Consider the following 19,165-nt stretch of genomic DNA (forward strand, 5'->3'; position numbering starts at 1 on the left):
TTGACTGCATATACAAAATAAAAATACTGTAAACAATTGCATAAAATAAAGTCTGACTTTTACCCATGAGCCAAAAAATAATTTAATACAAAAACACAACAGCCTATGTTTATTTCTTTTTCTCAGACAAGATGGTGTAGCAAAATACTAGAAAAAACTACTTGATCCTCTTACTTATACAGTAAAATTAAGACTTAAGTTGATACTTGGTAAGCTAATATTATTAGGAGAATCAAATGTGCTAATACAAAACAAATCTTGATATTACTATAACAACACTGTATATTACTCTGATAAGGAATATAGTATATTACAAAAAAGAAGAAAAGCCTGAAGATCAGAAAAGGAAGCAAGATAAATTAAAAAGCTCTAATTCAGAATAGAATTTGATCAAATTAAAATTTACTTGAAAATATGAAAATATAAATGTCATACATTACTAAATATTAAATAGTAACACATAGAAATAGTTTGTCTATTTAGAACATACACATAACTTTGTCTAATTACAACTAATATATAAGTATTTCTAACTCTGTAATATGTCATGAGTAGACAAATCACGCAGTTGCAAAATGAAATTCTTATGTAGAACATTGGGAATTAACATGCTGGAATTTCCTTATTGTCTCAAAGTAGACTGGTAGCTGGGCCTTAGTTTCTCCTCCAGTAGCTGAGTATGATCAAGAAGAAAAGAGCATTGTCTTAGAGTCTCCACAAAGTTAAGATTTAGAACTGTCAGGCATGGTAATAACAAAGCCAAATGGAAAGAAAACTAAAATGATTGATTAAAAGGTCCATCAGATAAGTAATTATAGAGTCACACAAAATGATGCTTAACGAGACATCTTAGAAAAATAAAATTGACTGTGCATACATAGCCAGGTGCACCAAAGAACCAAAGGAAATGAAGACAGAATCTTGAGCTTCATTCAGCACTGTCATTACTCACATTAATATTGAATTGCCATCTTCTATTTCCTTCTCCTGTAAAGGAAACAAGTAAGTATGCCATTTCATTAGGAATCAAGTTATCTAGCGTAAGAGATGACAAATAAAAATGGCAAGCAATAGGATATATTGGAGTATATGAGGAAGCCATTTGGTATAAACCTAATTCGGCCTGACTTCTTTTTTTTTCCTCCAAAAGGGCCTGACTGGCTATTGAGCACGCATTGCATATCTGCTTAGACATTTCCTTTGGCCAGAACAAAGGCCCTTGAGATAAAGATGCAACTTCCCCCCGACATTGGCATTTTTCTTTAGGCTAGGAACTGATTGCTGCACTCACCTCCCAGCTCACTTGTGACCACCCAGCTGGAGACAACAGACTGCCACCCTGCTGTGTTCACAGAGACAGAAGACCTACCTGCTATTTCCATCAATCGCTGTGCCGACAGAGCAGTCTCGCGACTATTGTAAAAGGGACATTTCAATCCTATGTGAAACATCCTCTTTGAGGGTATATAACCACCCTTATACCCCCACTTCTTTGGAGTGCTCTGTTCCTTTGTGGAAAGACTCTCCCGGGTTATAATCCTCAGATTTAAGCTCAGAATAAACTCACCCAAATTTTCATTTATAGATTGGTTATGGATTATTTTCGTCAACAGAGAGGAGGGAGACAAAATATAGAATGAAAAAAAAAGTAGCAGCATTTTAAAGTTGGATTGAATTGTACAAATTTTATCAAAATTATCTATCTGTTTATTACCTAAAAATGCTCTTCAGATCTGTCCATTGAAATGGGTTCAGATCAATTCAGCCTATACTTAGATCTTGTTCTTTAATACTATTTTTCAATTAAAGATAACCAGGGATTTTTGGAGAACTAGTTCATTCCATGTCTGGAGCAGGAGTGTACAAACAGAGTCTGCAACATTAATATTCTAATGTTTAATTAAAAGCATTAATTAATGAAAAAAATTAGTGTTTAAAAACTTTACGTTAGTATTTTTTGAGTCAGAAAGAAATAAAGCTTGCGAGTATTAACAGTTATGCCAGAGCACATAGATGCCAACTGAAAGACAGACGCTGTGAAAATTTGAGCCTCAAAAGGAGGATAATGGCTGTATTTAATTAAAATACATTAAATCTATAAAAAGTCCATAATAATCAACCAAAGGGAAAATTAACATAAAATATTTTAAAAGAAGATTAATGTAAGAAAAAAACATGATTATCTTGGGCCTTTTTACTGGTGTGGTATTATTGACACATTTATTTTATCAATAGAGTATATAGAAATAAGCGCTATAAACAAAAATTGGAAGACTTTCTCTGACTCAGGGAAGGATATCAGCTTAATTGTCACATTTGTTGTAATAGTAAATCAAATAAAATCATGCAAATTATCTGGAAATCAATTGAATATCATTTTAATTATCTCTAAGGGTTCCATGAGCCCAAGGATATGAAAGGATGCAAGAACTCATCAAGGCTATCTTAACTCTATATAGCTAAGGATTCTATTCAGTTCTAAGAAAGACATTTATATAACTTAATTTATCAACCAGAGTGGGAGCTACAAATTTCTGTAAATAGACAGATGGTTAACTAATGTGTATAGCTTAAATCCAACCACGCATGCTAAGTGATTGTATACTTCCTGAAGGAATGGAATCATTCACATAACCACTAAAACTAGGCTTTAAAGTGTCGCATCCAGTTACTACATCTAGCCTAAATCTTTGGTAGTAAGTACCTTCAATTAATTGGGAAGGTAATAAACTTCTTTAATGGGTAAGCATTTTTTAAACCTGAGACAATTTAGGAAGAAGCAGAGAAATGTTTATGAGAATTCAATCTATAGTATTAATAGTTTTGTGTTAAGAAGAAAGCTTTGCATATTTGCTAATTTATATGCTTGTAATGCATAAAAGATTTTGGCTTTTTAGAATGATAGTATTGTAACTTTAATTTGAAAGATACACTTACGTAATTTATTTAAACATAAATTTTATATGAAATGATAGAAAAATCAGACTTGCAAGATGAATGCAAAAGTTATCATCTTGTGGAAGCTTTAGCCCAGACAAGAAAGTGATTATGCTGTATAATCTACAACAAATTGAAGACCAAGATGAAGCCTTGAGGGACTGTATGAATATGCACACCAACCCCTCTTAGGACTTGTGATAGAGACTGGAAAACACTAAGCTAATTCCTCACTGTCATGGGACATTCTTTTCAATGTCTTAACAATAGTTGCTGCAATGACAATTACTTCTGGAAAGCACTTTAGTGAAATAGTATGTAAATGTGTGGAAGGTATAACCACAAAGGGAAGAAAATGAAGAAGAAATTGATGTCTCTGTAATAAGACAGCAATATGTGTTGATAGTTAGAAAAAGTTTCCATCTGGCCAAACTTTGTGAGTGTTTCCAAAGGTATTTCATCAATATTCTTTTACATTATTCTGAGTATCAGAAGGAGACGAAGGGGCATTTACGTTGCAGAAAGGAACTGGAATGTGATCCCAGGCTCTAGTTTGTAAGAATCGTCATCCTTTTTTATGATATATTTCAGCATATGATAAAGGATTTTATAGAAGAATTATAAAACTAATTCTAAGTCTGTGCTTTTAATTTCTAACACAAGAGATCTGTTGATTCTTTTAAGGGCTAATTTTAACATAAAAATAATAGAACATGAATTAAATTTTATATTAGGGAGTGGCATGTTATGTTTTGAGTGTAGCATGTACTCTGTAGATATACTCTGTGGGCACATTGGGGAACGAAGAGGAGGGATCCCCATGGATTTGGAGAGGCCATTTTTGGTGACATCCAGGAAAGAAATGGTTATGAATTGAATGCATCCTCGCAAAGTTCATATGTTGAAATCCTAATGTGATCATTCCTGGAGATGGGACCTTTGGGAGGTAGAGTTAATTTACTTAGAGATTAAATGAATTAAACATTCATCCAGATAAATACTAAAATTTATTTGTATAAAGCTGAGAATGTGTTTGACCAGTAATATATAACCAAATCTTGTCTTTTAAAGTATAATTTGATTACTTGTAGCATTTAATAAGACTACATTCCTTGCAGAGCGTTTTACATTTGAGATCTACACATACAACACAAGCAAGAAAAAAGATGCTAGCCAGATTTGATAAAGCATTGGTGTGATATGTTAATGGTCAATTCATGTTTCTATGATAGTTTACACTTTTTCTAAAGTGAACATAAATACAGAATCACAATACAACGTGAATTCCTTCTGAAAAATCAACTTTTACATTTTGTCCAACAAATTTCTTTTCTTCTATTTAAAAGAAATTCCTATTTTAGATTATAAACATTATCCCATACTCTTCCTATTTTACATCTGAGAGAAGAAGGTTCACACCATTTTGTAGATTGAATACTAAAAGTTTTTATTTATTTTCAGTTGATCTTCTTAGCAACTGATCACCTCCTTAATATTTCTCACCTTCAAACTCCATAAAAGAAAGGACAGGGTCGTTTCTCCCAGGTATCACGTAGAATGAATTTTCCCATAATTTTTTGAGTTTTTGAGCCAGGGCACATCATATGGCACAAATCAGATTATAGATCATATTCCGTTGAAGAAGATGTTCACCCCGCCCCATCAGCTGAGGCCAAGGTGATTGTATTCTAAGCAAGTTTACAGAATTACCAAATGCATTTCTCTGGAAAGAGATCATTCATGTGGAAATTTCATTAAAAGAGGCTGAGGAATGAGAGCCCTGCAGAGCATCATAAACTCCTTTTCAGAACACGTGTACACTCGCACACAAATAACGATGATACTGTACATGGAAAAGTATAGTCTCCGCAACCACAGGAATAATAACTCCACTGTACACTCCACTGGGCAGCTCCTATTAGAGAATTCAGTCACCCTGAGTCTCTGATCTGTAACAAGCACTGCTATGGAGCCTAGGACAGCAGTATATGACAGGCAGTATTCCCGTCATCAAAAAACTTACATTCTATTTGCAGCCTATTGGCAATGAACGCTTAAATAAATAAATGAATAAGGTATTGAAAAGAACCATATAGAATGTAAAAATAATGCAATACAATGGAAAGCTACTACTGGTACTAAGAAGCACACTATATATGCTAAAATTTTCAGGAGAGACCTTCAGGAAATTGACATGAGACTTAGCACCTAACTAAGAAAGAGGCAACCACGCAAAGATCTGAGAAACGATGTCCCAAGTAGAAAGAACAGCAAGAAACAGAGCCCTGAGATCCAAACAACCTAATTGTGCTGGGAGACCAGGAAAAGGAGCAGACATTTGGAGCATACTGAATAAAAGGGCATCATGAAGTGGGTAAGTCAGAGAGATAGGCAGGGGTGAATAATATCGGCTCTTGTAGATGACCGTCAGAATGCGTTTTTTATTCTAAGATTAATGGCAAGCCCTTTGCACCTTAAAGCAGAGGTGTGATGTGACCTAACAACACTTTAGCAATATTACATAGAGTTATAAGAGGAAATAGAAAAAATAGAAAAAATGAGATTATTTAGAAGGCTTTTATTATGATCTAGGTGAGAAGCTGTGTGATCTTGGATCAAGGCTATAGGGAGATAGATGGTGATGAAATATTGATTTCTTTTTATATATTATTTGGGAAATTTGCTCATTGAACATACTGAAGAATTGAATATAGAGCTTGAGGGAAAGGAATTGAGCGTATCTCCTACATTTGGGCTGGAGAGATTGGTGCGTAGTGGTAATCTAACAAGATAGGAACAGACTGTAGGAGGTAACTCACATTCTTCGTTTTGGCCATTTTTAATTGACTGATGGCTGGACTTCTATGTAGACATCTGAAACAGGCAGTGGGTTATATGAATGCAGAGCTCAGTATCTAAGTCCAGGCTAAAAGTATAAGCTCATCAGCACAGGCATAGTATCTACAGCCATGAAGTTCCATATTGAAATCACCTAAAGATACCACGTAAATAGAGAAAAATAGCAAAGTACTCCATCAATATTTTGCTTATTACACAGAGAAGCCAGTTTTCCCTGGAGCTGCCTGTGGAATGTATGCATCTGGGGTATCTTGCCTCTTATGGTTTCAGAACATTTCGACCTCCCTGAGCCTCTGACTCCCTGACAAGTGAGTTTGACATCCAGACCTCATTCAAGGAGGCATCTCAGGAGAGTATTGGGACCAGCTCAAATTTCTTGCCAGCAATTAAAACCAGAGACATCGAAGATTGCTCCCATGTCAGCCTTACATTTTGACATCCTCACTCTTCTAGTACAACACTCTCAAAATCCATCCCTTCATGTGTTCCCTTTCTCCTGCCAATAAACGTTAGCCAGATCCCTCAATTCATCTGGTGAACAAAATAGTTCCTCTATAAGCAAGATTTGACTTTTTTCTGGAGAGCTATTTTGCAAGTTGACTCTAGTCACTGATCTAGAGGTGACAAAGGGTAAATAATGAACTGATATGACAAAATTTCTTGTGCTCAACTTCATTAATAATCAGAGAAGGGAAAAATTTAAACCACAAGGAGATACCACCAGCTGGCAAATAAAACACCAGAAAGAACCAAGTGCTTGCAAAGATGTACAGCAAAGAGATTTTGCATTAACTGATGACCAGAGTGTGAATAGTAAAAAGATTTTGGAAAACAAGCATTACCTAGTAAATTTAAACATATGCAAACAAGATGACTCAATATTTTCACTCCTAGGTGTATAGCCTAAAGAGGATCATGTGCATATGTGCCAGAATACAAGTACAAAAATGTTCATAGCATTCATAACAGCCCAAAACTGGAAACAAAGCAATTGTCTATATATGGTAAATAAATGAATAAATTAATTTAATGAAATAAAAAATACAAAATATGCAAGATACACAAAAACATAAGAAAGAATAACTACATTCCATTTCTATAAAGTTCAAAAACAGGCAAAACTAAAAGGATGCAATCATATGTGGTAAACTATAAAGAAAAGAAAGAAAATGATAACTAAAAAAGTCCAGGAATCTTGGGTAAGAAAGGAGAGTTTTATTGGGAAGAGACGCATAGTGCGAAGCATAGGGGCCTCTAGGACTTTGCCCCATTTGGGTCTCAATTAGAGGGAGTTTTTGTGTATTAGCCAAAACCCCAAAACCTTATCAGATGTTGCCTCCAGCAGTACAGAGAAAGGTGCAACTTTTCCATATTGTGAATTCACTTTTTTATACCAATAAAATTCAAATATATTAATCATTGAGATTATTACCACAAAGACACCTTTAAAACACTTAGCACCCACAATTATTGCATCCATTGACCGCCCATCTCAGTTTGCCCAGGACTGTCTAGTTTTAACAGTAAAGGTTGAGTTTCCAGGAAACTTCCCAGTCCTGTGCAAATTGTCTAGTATTCAGTAGAGTTATGAAGATAAAAGCCCTGGAGATTTAACAGATTTTATGAACGAAGGCATCAAGGTTCTGTTTATCCATTCTTCTTTAAGGGTTTTTACAAAATCATTCTGATGGAAAGTTTTGTATTATAATTATTTAGCTATTTTCTTCCTTTTAGTAACCATGAAAAACAGCTAATTGTTTAAAATTTGAACTTAGCAGTCAAGTAAGTATAATTTGTCTCTGCAGTGGGACAATGAAACAACATGAATGGAGCTGATTAGAAAGACTGAAAACTCAAAAGCTCAGGGCCTTAACAGCTCTGCGGACAAGTGTAGAAGGGCTGGGTATTTTTATGGTAATTGAATGTTACTACTTGTGGGTTAACAACTGTCAGGAATGTTCACAAAAAACAAGAAGCCACAGAAAGAAACGCAGGGTTTAGTAGCACTATTAGAGGTCAAATCTACCAAAATAGAAGAAGTAAATTTAAATACATATAACACAGGCACAAAAAGAGAAATGCTAATGGTTAACATAATATATTTGAGGAATAAGTAAAGAGTTTCAGATTGTGGTGTCTGAATATACTAATCAACTTTCAGATATATAAACCAATACATATTTTAATGAAAACTAATAATTTAATATTTTAAAAATAATGTATAGGCACTGGCCTAGTGGCATAGTAGTTAAATTCACATGTTCCACTGTGGTGGCCAGAGGTTTGTGGGTTCAGATCTTGGGTGCAGACCTACATGCCACTCATCAAGCCATGCTGTGTCAGCATCCCACATACAAAATAGAGAAGATTGGCACAGGTGTTAGCTCAGGGACAATCTTCCTCAAGCAAAAATGGGGTTGACAACAGATCTTAGTTCAGGGTCAGCCTTCCTCACCAAAAAATAATAATAATAACAATAATAATAATGTATGAAAGCCTATAATACAGATTGTAAATTAAGTAATTTAGCTTTTAATGTGAATGAAATTCACCTCATAAAATATGTATTCCTTTGTATTAACAGCAATGATCTCTTTTCCTCTTTGATTCTATTTTTCAATATTGTGAAGAATCCTAACCAGAAAACCTTCCAAGATAATACGTTAAAAAGTATGTACTTTTTTTGAACAATCATTTTTAATCATAATATTCCATTATTGAATTAGAATTTATCTGATGAGTGAGACAATTTTATAAGGCCAAGCTCAATTGTCACTCCAAGACATAAATCTTTCTTCTACCTCCTAGGTCTACCAAAGGGCCAGCCCATTGGGTGCACGACTGTATTCCATGCACTCTCGCCTCCTCAAAGATTTTGTACCTGAAATGATTATCTTCTCTTTCTTTTGTCTTATCTCTTGTATCTTCAGCCATTTTTCTTTTCTCCATCTTCACTAGATATTTCCCAACAGTACTTGCGATTCTTTATTGTAGGGGAGGAAGAAATTTCCCCTACCCACTAGGTTCTCCTGGCTGGTCTAAGAATTAAATTGACATGAAACAGATTAATAGGAGAAAATTAAATTTAATTAATTTCACACATACAAGAACCCCAGATACAGGAGAGGGTCAGAGACTGAAAGGTAAAGTGAGGTACTTATGCCATCTTGAGGCAAGGAATGGGATAGGGACCTGGAGCTGCAGAGGGGAGGAGGGAAACTGACATGAGGATAAAAATAGCAGATATGTTTGGTAATTTAGATGCTGGCCATATCATAGAGATATGTCATAAAAAGATTATTTCTGGTAATTATTCTCCTTATAGGCAAAGCCCTTAATTTAAATTCCTCAAGGGAGAGAAAAAGTTTCTCTTTAGCCCACAGGGTCTCAATTGCCTTCAGCTCAAAATACTCCATACTCCAAAGTGGCACATCTTGGAGCGGCTTGCCCTGAACCTCATCATTACGATCTCTTATTCATAATGAATAAACAAATGAACAAATATGTAGAAAAATAAAATAAAAAATAAAGCCTTTGAAAATCTTCAAGAGATTATAAATTGGTAGATTGGGTAGTGGGAACATGAAATCACTCCTCAAACTAATTATGATGTTTTCCTTTCGAAAAGATCATATAAGATTGTTTTTATTAAGTAGGTTTGGTCAAGATCTTTGGCACATTTTCTGTAAGTCTGTATTGAAGGAAAATTAATAATGTCTATTAATCCCCTGGATAATCTTCCTTTTGTTTAGGAATCTTGTTCACTGGTATTCCACTAAAAAAAGGAGAAAAAGCGTGTCTTTTGTTTCCCCAAAAACACAAAGAAACTTGTAATTGGATTTCAACTTAAGCTCAAATTTTGCCCTGGAAAATGTAATTAAATAGAATTAGAGCACTTTCTCTCACAATCCCTGACATGTTAACCTTAGTAGACTACAATAACAATTTGTCATCTGCCCCCAGTCCTTAAGTAACAACTCTAGCTCTGGGGTACAGGGACATTGTTAGTGGCCATTGGGGTGAACACAGTGCAGGTGATATTTGAATTCTGCTTATCAGTGCATCTGAAGGAAAATAAAGGGAACGTAAAACCTTGCGTTGGTCTTTCCTCATGGTGATTAAATATTATATCATACTCTAATTAGAAGAAAAAATTGTCTGGGCTGTCTATTCTATTCTATTGGTTAAATTAAATTATAGTGACTTGAATTGAATGCATTTCTATACATTAACTACAGCAAAGGTTATTATTGGGTGGATTGGGGGAGTGGCTGTAAAAGTACTACCCAACCTGACAACTCTGTCCGAGCTGAAAAAAAAGGTCAAGGCTGTTTGCATTTACCAAATGAAAAAAAAAATAAGTGATAAGGGAACAATTACCAACTCTATTAAGGAATTTTCTGTATATTTTAGTCATTCCTATATTTTTTTAAATATCCCATAGAACATAATACATCAAAAAAAAGTCTGTTTTGCAACACTGAATGTCTGACTTCTATTACTTTTTGTTGAAATGTATTAGAAGATTATAAACAGCCCATCTTTAAATTGTTGAATTCATAAATAAATGACCTTAAAAACTAACTCAGATTGTTTATCAGAGTGGAAACTGAGAAGGGTAGCTACTCTTCAGAGCATTAAGGTATTTGTTTACATCTTGGACGTGCCTTTTATATGTAGTGTAATGTTAAACAATTTACTTAAATTTGGGATGAGAGAATTAAACTCATGGAGTGTTGGTTGGGTTAAATGACAAAAACATCTATAAAGTGCTTAGTCATGAATTTGGCAAATATTGTTACAAATAATTACACCTTTGATATGTTCAAGAAGCTCTGAAAATAAAATGAAACCATTGTGTAGTGTAACAGTGAAAAGCCTGAGGTCACAGGTTTTTTCTTCCTTTGAGGCAGGAGAGATCTAAAGTATTCCACACTATCTGTTGATTTCTTTGTTTGTTTTTTCCATTAAATAAAATCAGCTGATAGCATGAAAACACAAAACAGCCTCCAAAAACCAGTGTTCTGTTTAACATGTTGAGAATAATTATTTGCAAAAAATTTAAGTACTCTTACTTTTACATACTTTGACTTTTAAATGAAAATGTAAATATTTTTAAAATTTCTGATAAAAATTAAAACATTATTCCACTTCTACTTATTCATAATTGGCAAGAGAATCAAGGTAAAAACCATCATACAGGGTTTAAATTTTAAATCTTAATTATAAACCAGGCTAATGGGTAATTAAGATATACTTATTAAGTGGTTCTATTAAGATGAATTATCCTAATATAGCTCTTAAATTAGCTCAAAATTTACATAATACGCAATAATTATAAATATGAAGGGTCCTATCTACTGCTTCATTACCAACACCTCCTTTGCACATAGTAACTGAGATTAGGAGGGCATATTCAAAACGTAATAATCATACAAATCGTCTCCTTGCTAAGCTAATCTCTTCTAATAAAGTACTAAGGTACAGACACAAATCTGTTTTTAGGACAAATAATTAGTGCTGTAAGCCTTTATTTTAACATTAAACTTTTCTTCTAAAGAGTTTAGGAAATACCACAGGACAGAATTCAGCATCACAATTAAATTTAATCCAACAAAATGCACACAAAGCCTAATTTCCATCATAAAGTAGAACCCCAGGAAATAACGCTCCAGTGTACATTTTAATTTTCTTAGTATAACTAGACAAATCCAGACTAATAATTGGCTAACCAAATTGGGTTGAATTGTAACAAGAAACTAAATATAAAAAGGTGTGTAGGCCCCAAACGCATTATTTATTCTGAGTCCCAGTCACATAGTCAGAGGGAGAGAAGTCATAGGGGAGTAATTTTTATGACATCTCCTAGGACTAAATTAAAAATGGTCTTGTAATTCAACCTGAGAACAAGAAGGAGACAGATATTCTACATCACAATTAGGTGCAAAAATTATACTAGAGCTGTGGGGGATATGAAACTTGTAGATCATGTGATACTATTTGTCAGAAAATGGCTCTTGCAATATCATGAGTCTGGTTTTAATTTTTCTAAGGTATGGTAGGATATGGGAAAAGAAAACAAAAAACAAGAAAGGAGTGAGGGAGCAAAGAGACGGGGAATGGATGAGGGTTCAGAAGCGCAGAATGGGCCACCCAGCACAATTGTTGCTCTTCCTCCCCACCCCTACCAACAGGGTAAACGGGTGGCATAGCAGCAGTTACGCGTCAGTGACCGAAAGAATTTAGAAAAATTATGCACATTGTTGCACAATTTAGGCTGCATCTAAAAGCTTTAATCATGAGTTTAACTACCTGCAAAGTACATAATTCCCAAGATACTACATTACATTTAAAAGTTATATTTAGCCTTTACATGTGTAAAATGTAATGGCATAGCGATATTCGCTAACAATAATCATCTATTTATAAAATGTACATGAACAAGGACTTTAACAGGTGGTAATTTTATGATGTCGCCTTTTCATTTAAAACCTGTGCTACCACTATTTCCCCACCAGAAGTTTATGCCAGCATCCTTTGCTAATCCCTGTATCATACATCCCCAAAATGAGCAACCCTTCATAAATGCCACAACACACTTAAAGTGAAATTTTCATTTCTGTGATTAGAAGTCTCCAAGTTTTAAACGAAATTATCCAGCTTGAGTTTTCATTTCAATTATTAATACCAGATGATTAATAAAAACAACATGAATGCTATAAATTTTGCTGATGATTAATTATTGAAAATGTTTTTCTTAATGACAGGGAAAACATGATATTTATTGCTACATGAGACTGGAGTACACAATAAATTTTATAGTAATATATCTTTAGATGCCAGTGCTGAGAAAAAACTTGTTCATGTAAATGAAATGGAAGGTGTTTTATAATATTTCACACAATGATTTGAATTTCTTTAGAGTTATAGGCTAGAAATCATACAGTGATCGATTATTACAAGTTAATTTTTATTGATTTATTGTCTCATAAGTCGATTTGTCACTCCTTTCTTTTCTGTTGAAGTAAAGAAATGTAAAAAGATTTCTTCCCCAATTATTAGGGTCAATCATGCTTTTAGTTTCTTGGAAATGTACTATACCTATTAATTTCCCCCTTAGAGGAAATTCTTCTTTAAACTAAAAAATATTTTGATAAAATATTTAGATAAAAATAATATTTAGATAATTTTGGAAATCAAATTGTTCTTAAATTCAATATACATTTCCAAGTCTAGTTTTTTATTAAAATGTATCTATTTTATCACGTGCTTTCAATATATTTTCAGGAAAACTTTGGAGCTACAGATTCAGCTCAGTTAATATAAAATATCTATCATATAACCTAATTAGTAAACCCACTCCCCATCTTCTAACCAAGCAGCTGAATCAGGGTTGCTTTCTTTCATGAAGACTGAATTCATTTTTCAGTTTAAATATTTGTTTTAATATAGACTCCTATGATCACTATCTGTCCTTTAGTCCTCATTCAAGAAGAGAGAGAGAAAGAACTTGCTCTCTCTTAAAAGATGGAAAATAGGTCTTATTGAAATGAAAAACATCTGGAATTTTTACTTTATTAGATATCTCAGGGATTTTTACACTCGTAAAAATGCAGCATCAGAAGATTAAGGGTAGCCAAGAGGTTTATACTTCTTTTTTAGAATGAGAGAGATAGCAACTAGGAAGGCGGAGGTGGGAGAATGGACCAATGGGAAGGAGTTCGTGTGGAAGTTGAGGATCTCAACTGTCCATGTCCACATACCCTTTGGGAAAGTTTGTGTACCTCCCAGGTGTAGGTATATCCAAAGGTCAAAGCCAATGGGAGAAAGAACAGGTTTAGCTTATCTCTCACAAGGTAACTAGAGATTACCAAGGTCCAAGAGGTGGTGGGAATGGAAGAGAGGCAGAGATTTCAGGTAGAGAAGGGAAGTTAAAAGAACAAGAGAACAAAATTAAGTGACCAAAGGTTGTAATGTAAGAAAAGAAGAGAATTTTCTTGAGGGGACACACTGCTGGCTGAGGGCATGGACAGTTTTGACGTCTCCAAATTCTGAACAGGAAGGGTCCATATACATATAGTTCATTGGAATGAGTTAGTTAATCCCGATGTTTCAGTTATGAGTTTTCTTGTGTTTTCCAGGAACATAACCCTCACTGAGTGTGAAGGAATGCTGTAGTCCTTTGTATATGTCTGATTTCCATTTCACACTGAAATGTTCAATAAATCCCAGCACTTGCTGAAATAATACGAATAATGTCATCACAAAAATTTTACCAATAAGTTGATACATAGATGATTTCTTTTTACTCATGCAAGCTTATTTTTAAAAGAATTAGACAGTTGTGGTTGTTTGAAATTCAGATATAAATTCAAACCCAAGGAGGGGCATTATGTTCTTTCAGCAGTAGTCCTTGATTAAAGCTAAAATGTATTTTTTTTTCTTATGAGGAAGATTGGCCTTGTGCTAACATCTGTGACAATCTTCTCCCAATTCTACATGTGGGACGCCACCACAGCATGAGTTGGCGAGCAGTGTGAGAGTCCACACCTGGGCTCTGAACCTGTGAACCCTGGGCTGTCCAAGCAGAGCGTGCACACCCAACCACTATGCCATCAGCCAGCCCCTAAAACGTAACTTAACAATCTACAGGTGTTCATGTGAGTCTGTAAGAGGTTTATTAACTCCAGGGTACAAATTAGTATCGAGGTTAGATGATAGAGAGCTATAAATAGATGACTGAGAATTTTGAAATTAATTTGACTAAAAAGAGAAAAATATGCAATACCTCAAATTCATTGCTAAATAATAGGGTTTTGTAGAGTTTTGAGTTGTTTTACAGTAACAACTTATGATCTTATATAAATTCTTCTTTGAAAGAGTGGTATTCATTTAATGTTACTAAATAGACCAGGAATGTAATCTGACCTCAAGAAATAGGACATTATTCTATCCCAGGTAGGAAAGGCATCCAGACCTTGGCCTATTATCATCCATGGAGCCACAAGCAAAGGGACTGGACACATCTTTTCACAGATAATATCTTCACTATTTCAGTCATTTTACAAAAGCATGTTAACATCCAAAAGAAATTTGATCGACACTTACAATATTTTAAATAAAAATAATTAGGTCATATTTGGTATTACAAAGGGGCATTCTGGATACAAGAACAACATGTTAGCAATTTTAGTAATAGAAATTACTAAATATCATTCATTTAGAAAAATCAATAACTTATTTAATGATTTCAATTTTATATATTATAATATGATTTTCAATGTCACTACATTTTAAGTTTTTCTTAAAATATTGGCATAGGTTTTCATAGAGAATATTAAAAACCTCAAATATTTTTGTATAAAAAACATAAAGAGTGACAATCCTGCTCATGTTTACTTGTTATTAAGCATGATTTAAGAATTAAATTTCCTCATAACAACACTCTTAATATTTTCTTTAGAGTTCTAGAAAGAGAGTAAAAACATTATTTTTTTATTTTAATGAAATAAGACTTCACAGTAATAATAATCTCATCTGAAACCATCCAAACTTTAATCAATACATGAAGAATAATAGCAAAGAGAAATTATAATTCTTTTTTGGACTTCCAGCATATAGTACCAAAATTTCACATTCATTTTCATTAATTGGGCATAACCTATAAAACAATCTAAGAAAAAATGATTAATCAGAATCTGAAGTTGCGTGCTAATTATGATCCATTGAAACATTTTATATCGCAGCATAAGCTTTTTATACTCTCTTCAGCTTGCACAGCTAATGTTAATTACTGTATGGATTAATAGCTGTCAAGTGTGTCCTACTTTCAGTATAAATGAATATAAATTAGCTTCATATTTTGGCAATAAATAGAGTACCTCACTTTTGGAATTCTTTTAACTCTTATCCGCACACATCGTCACAGAATTTAGAGTAGTAGTTATATAGTTCTCTGAAAATAAAATGATTCTCAATTCTGAAGCAAGAAGAAATAACCTTGGTTTTGTTTCCCCCTCTAATTGAGATTGTTGATGAAGCAGACAGCAGGGTGTCAGGCCGCCTATGAGTACACACCGTGGAGAATGAAGCAGGCTGAAGGCAATGACCCTGAGCTGCCACCATCAAAAACCCTTTGTGTGATTTTTCCTTCACACACTGTTTTGCTCCTTACAAATGAATAGGTATTAAAACACTTAATTTTTCCCATTAGTTATTCAAGGTTTAAAATCTAAGTTCATTTCATTGGAGACAAACCAAAGACACCTGGAAATTTTAAAACAGTGCAACAGTCATTGCAAATAAACGTTAAGCTCCTCTTTCTCTGAAAAAGTTCATGGATTCTCCAGCACTAAGTTTATGTTCTCTAGAAATCAAACAGCCTATAGTTTCTTCCCTACAGATTATGCTTATCACTTTATTAGAGTCTTGCAACAACAATTCCAGAGTTTATTTCCTTGATTCCAGTATCTCTTTACTATCATTTATCCCAAAGTCCACTGCCAGAGCAGTATTTCTTAATTATTTTTTTAAAATACCATTATTTCACACAATGTCTCCCTCTTTCCTTATCTATTCAGTATTACTAGTAAACAATCAACTAAAACCTGGAAAACTGGAAAGAGATTGTTAACCCCAAACAATGGAGGGTTACCCTCAACCATGGTTATATTCCTAGGACATCAGACCAAAGGGATGGAAGCCTAGAAAGACATCGCCTCTTGGGTCTCAGCTCTGTCTTCCCAGCCAGGTTTCTTCTGTGAAGGCTTGTCTTGCCCCTGCTATTTGACACTAGCCATTTATGGCCAACTTCAGAAGAAATGAAAGCACCTGTTAGAATATATCCCTGGCCAACGACCTCAAGAAGATGACAGAGTCAGAGTACAGCATCATAAACTTAATTTTTGAAGACAAGAAAACAAGTTACTGTGGCCATTGTGTTGTTTTGCTAACAATTCCTTTGACCCTATATTAGTTTCTCAGGGCTGCCATAACAAATGGCCATAAACCAGGTGGCCTAAAACGACAGAAATGTATTCTCTCAAAAGTCTGAAATCAAGGTGTCATCAGGACCATGCTTCCTCGGAAGCCTCTAGGGGAATATTCTTCCTTGCTTTTTCTAGCTTCTGGTGGCCTCAGGCATTTCTTGGCTTATGGATGCAACACTACAATCTCTGCATCTGTCTTCACGTGATATTCTCCCTGTGTGTTTGTATTGAGAATTTCCTATTTCTTACAAAAATATCAGGGGCCAGCTCAGTGGCACAGCAGTTAAATTTGCACATTCCACTTCAGTGGCCCTGGGGTTTGCTGTTTTGGATCCTGCTCGGCACGCCATGCTGTGGTAGGCGTCCCACATATAAAGTAGAGGAAGATGGGCATGGATGCTAGCTCAGGGCCAGTCTTCCTCAGAGAAAAGAGGAGGATTGGCAGCAGTTAGCTCAGTGCTAACCTTCCTCAAAAAAAAAAAAATCAGTCATATTAAATTAGTTCCCCCCACCTCCTCAAATGACCTCGTATTAATTCAATTATTCTGCCAAGACCCTGTTTCCAAATAAGGTCAAATTGACAAGTACCAGTGTTCAGACTTCAATGTATCTATTTTGGGAAGACGTGATTCAGTCCACAACAGACCTCATTTTTGGAAAAGCAGCTTAAGGGAAACATTCTCTGGAGACTTTGGAGATAAACGATTCTGGATGATGAGTCACAGAATACAACCTCTGGAGTAAAGTTCTTCTGGGTTGGATAAAAGGTTATTTTTATTACTTAAGTCCCATGTATCCTTTTCATTTTATAGCATAGTCATGTATGTTCACAAATGCTTTCAGAGGAGTTTCCAGGAACTTACCTTTATACTTTTGGATGGGTTATTCTATTGTATATATATATTATTTTTTTTTTTGATACTACAACCTACGAGGAATACTGACAAATCCTAGTATAGAAGAAAAATAAGTCAAATAATGAAAGCTCTTGAAAGCATTATATCTGGAGAAAAATCTGAGGAATCGGGGAGCTAAAAAAGAAAAGTCACTCGGTAGCTGTCTTTGGATAGACTTTGTGTGTGTGATTTGGAAAGGGATTAGAGTGACTTTGCTCATCTTTATGAGGCAGAAATAGGACAGAGGGGTCAAGGGTATAAAGAGACAAATTTCAGTTCAGTGTAAAGAATGCTGTATTTTATGATATCCAGACTCAAAATCAAATGTGTAGGACAGTAATCTTATAAGAAGAAGTCTTCAGAGGTGGATAATCCCTTCCATTAGGTTAAAAAAAAAAAAAAACGTTTAATAAGCACAGGCTCTGTAACAGGGTCTGGGGAGGTGACCAAGCCTGAGGATGCAAGTTTTGCTTGGATGAGTAGCTGGATTGGGCTGGTCCTGGCCCCCTGAAAAGTCCTCTGATCTCTAGAATTATGCTTTAATATACTACTAAACTTTCAAAGACAGGTCTAACGTTATTAAACTTGTAAGTCAAATTAAATAAACATAGAATGAGTTTGATTATAAAATACACAGTGCAGTACAGAGGAACTGTCATAGTATATGAAGCCATTTTCTGACCAGATACCTTTGCTGCCCAATAAGGAGTAAGGACATGGTTATGTTTTTCCCCACCGTATCCTCAGCTTCACTGAGAGTCTTGATGAGCATACAGCACTGAAACCTGTAAAATACCTTTGTCTCCAACCCAAAGGTGAAAATACATGCTAACACACTGGATAATAGGAAGTAGACCAATTATTTCTAACTTAATTAGCAGAAATTCATTCACAGTTTATGTTGGTGTCAATTTAGCTCTGAAAAGCAAAAATGTAAATAGAATGCAAATCACAATAATCAGTAAGCTAAATCGTTTGTAATAAATGTACATATGGTATGTTTCCTCCTAGCTCATCAGAAATGATTGGAGTATAGAAACTATCTCATTGGAATTAATGCAGGTTCTCTACTGCCATCAGTATTTTCAAGTATTACTCCACTATTTTACAAATTGAAATCATCAGGCGTTAAAATGGAAAAACAGTGCTGAGTTAAGATGTAATTATCTACTGTAGCACATTAACACTTTCAAGCATCAGATTCATAATTAAAGGCCAAGAGAACCACCTAAGGCTTCCACAACCATCTGTCAATTTAGCTTTATTGTTGAGGAATATGAATAAACAGAAACCTTATTTCATTTAGGATTTAGTGAAAACATAGCTCAATAGAATTAACTTCCAACTAGAATGATGAAGAAAAGAAGTGAGAAGACATAGATAGCGAGTATCTGAAATGAAAATGATGTGATCATACCTTTCTGACATCTAAAAGATGATAGCGGAATATTACCCACTATTTTAAACCCATAAATTTGACAACTT

At 34.5% G+C, this 19,165-nt stretch overlaps 1 long non-coding RNA gene across 2 annotated transcripts in view; it reads right to left on the bottom strand.

The window, feature by feature from the left end:
• Window positions 1-949: 949 nt before the first annotated feature.
• Window positions 950-19,165, bottom strand: part of LOC138918552 (uncharacterized) — a 113,026-nt gene continuing 94,810 nt past the window's right edge. For both annotated transcript variants that reach the window (XR_011428045.1, XR_011428044.1), the window contains one exon: window positions 950-987. This is a non-coding gene — a long non-coding RNA (uncharacterized lncRNA). The remainder of the gene's footprint in view (window positions 988-19,165) is intronic.

Source organism: Equus caballus, chromosome 17, assembly GCF_041296265.1.
Source record: "Equus caballus isolate H_3958 breed thoroughbred chromosome 17, TB-T2T, whole genome shotgun sequence".
NCBI lineage: Eukaryota > Metazoa > Chordata > Mammalia > Perissodactyla > Equidae > Equus > Equus caballus.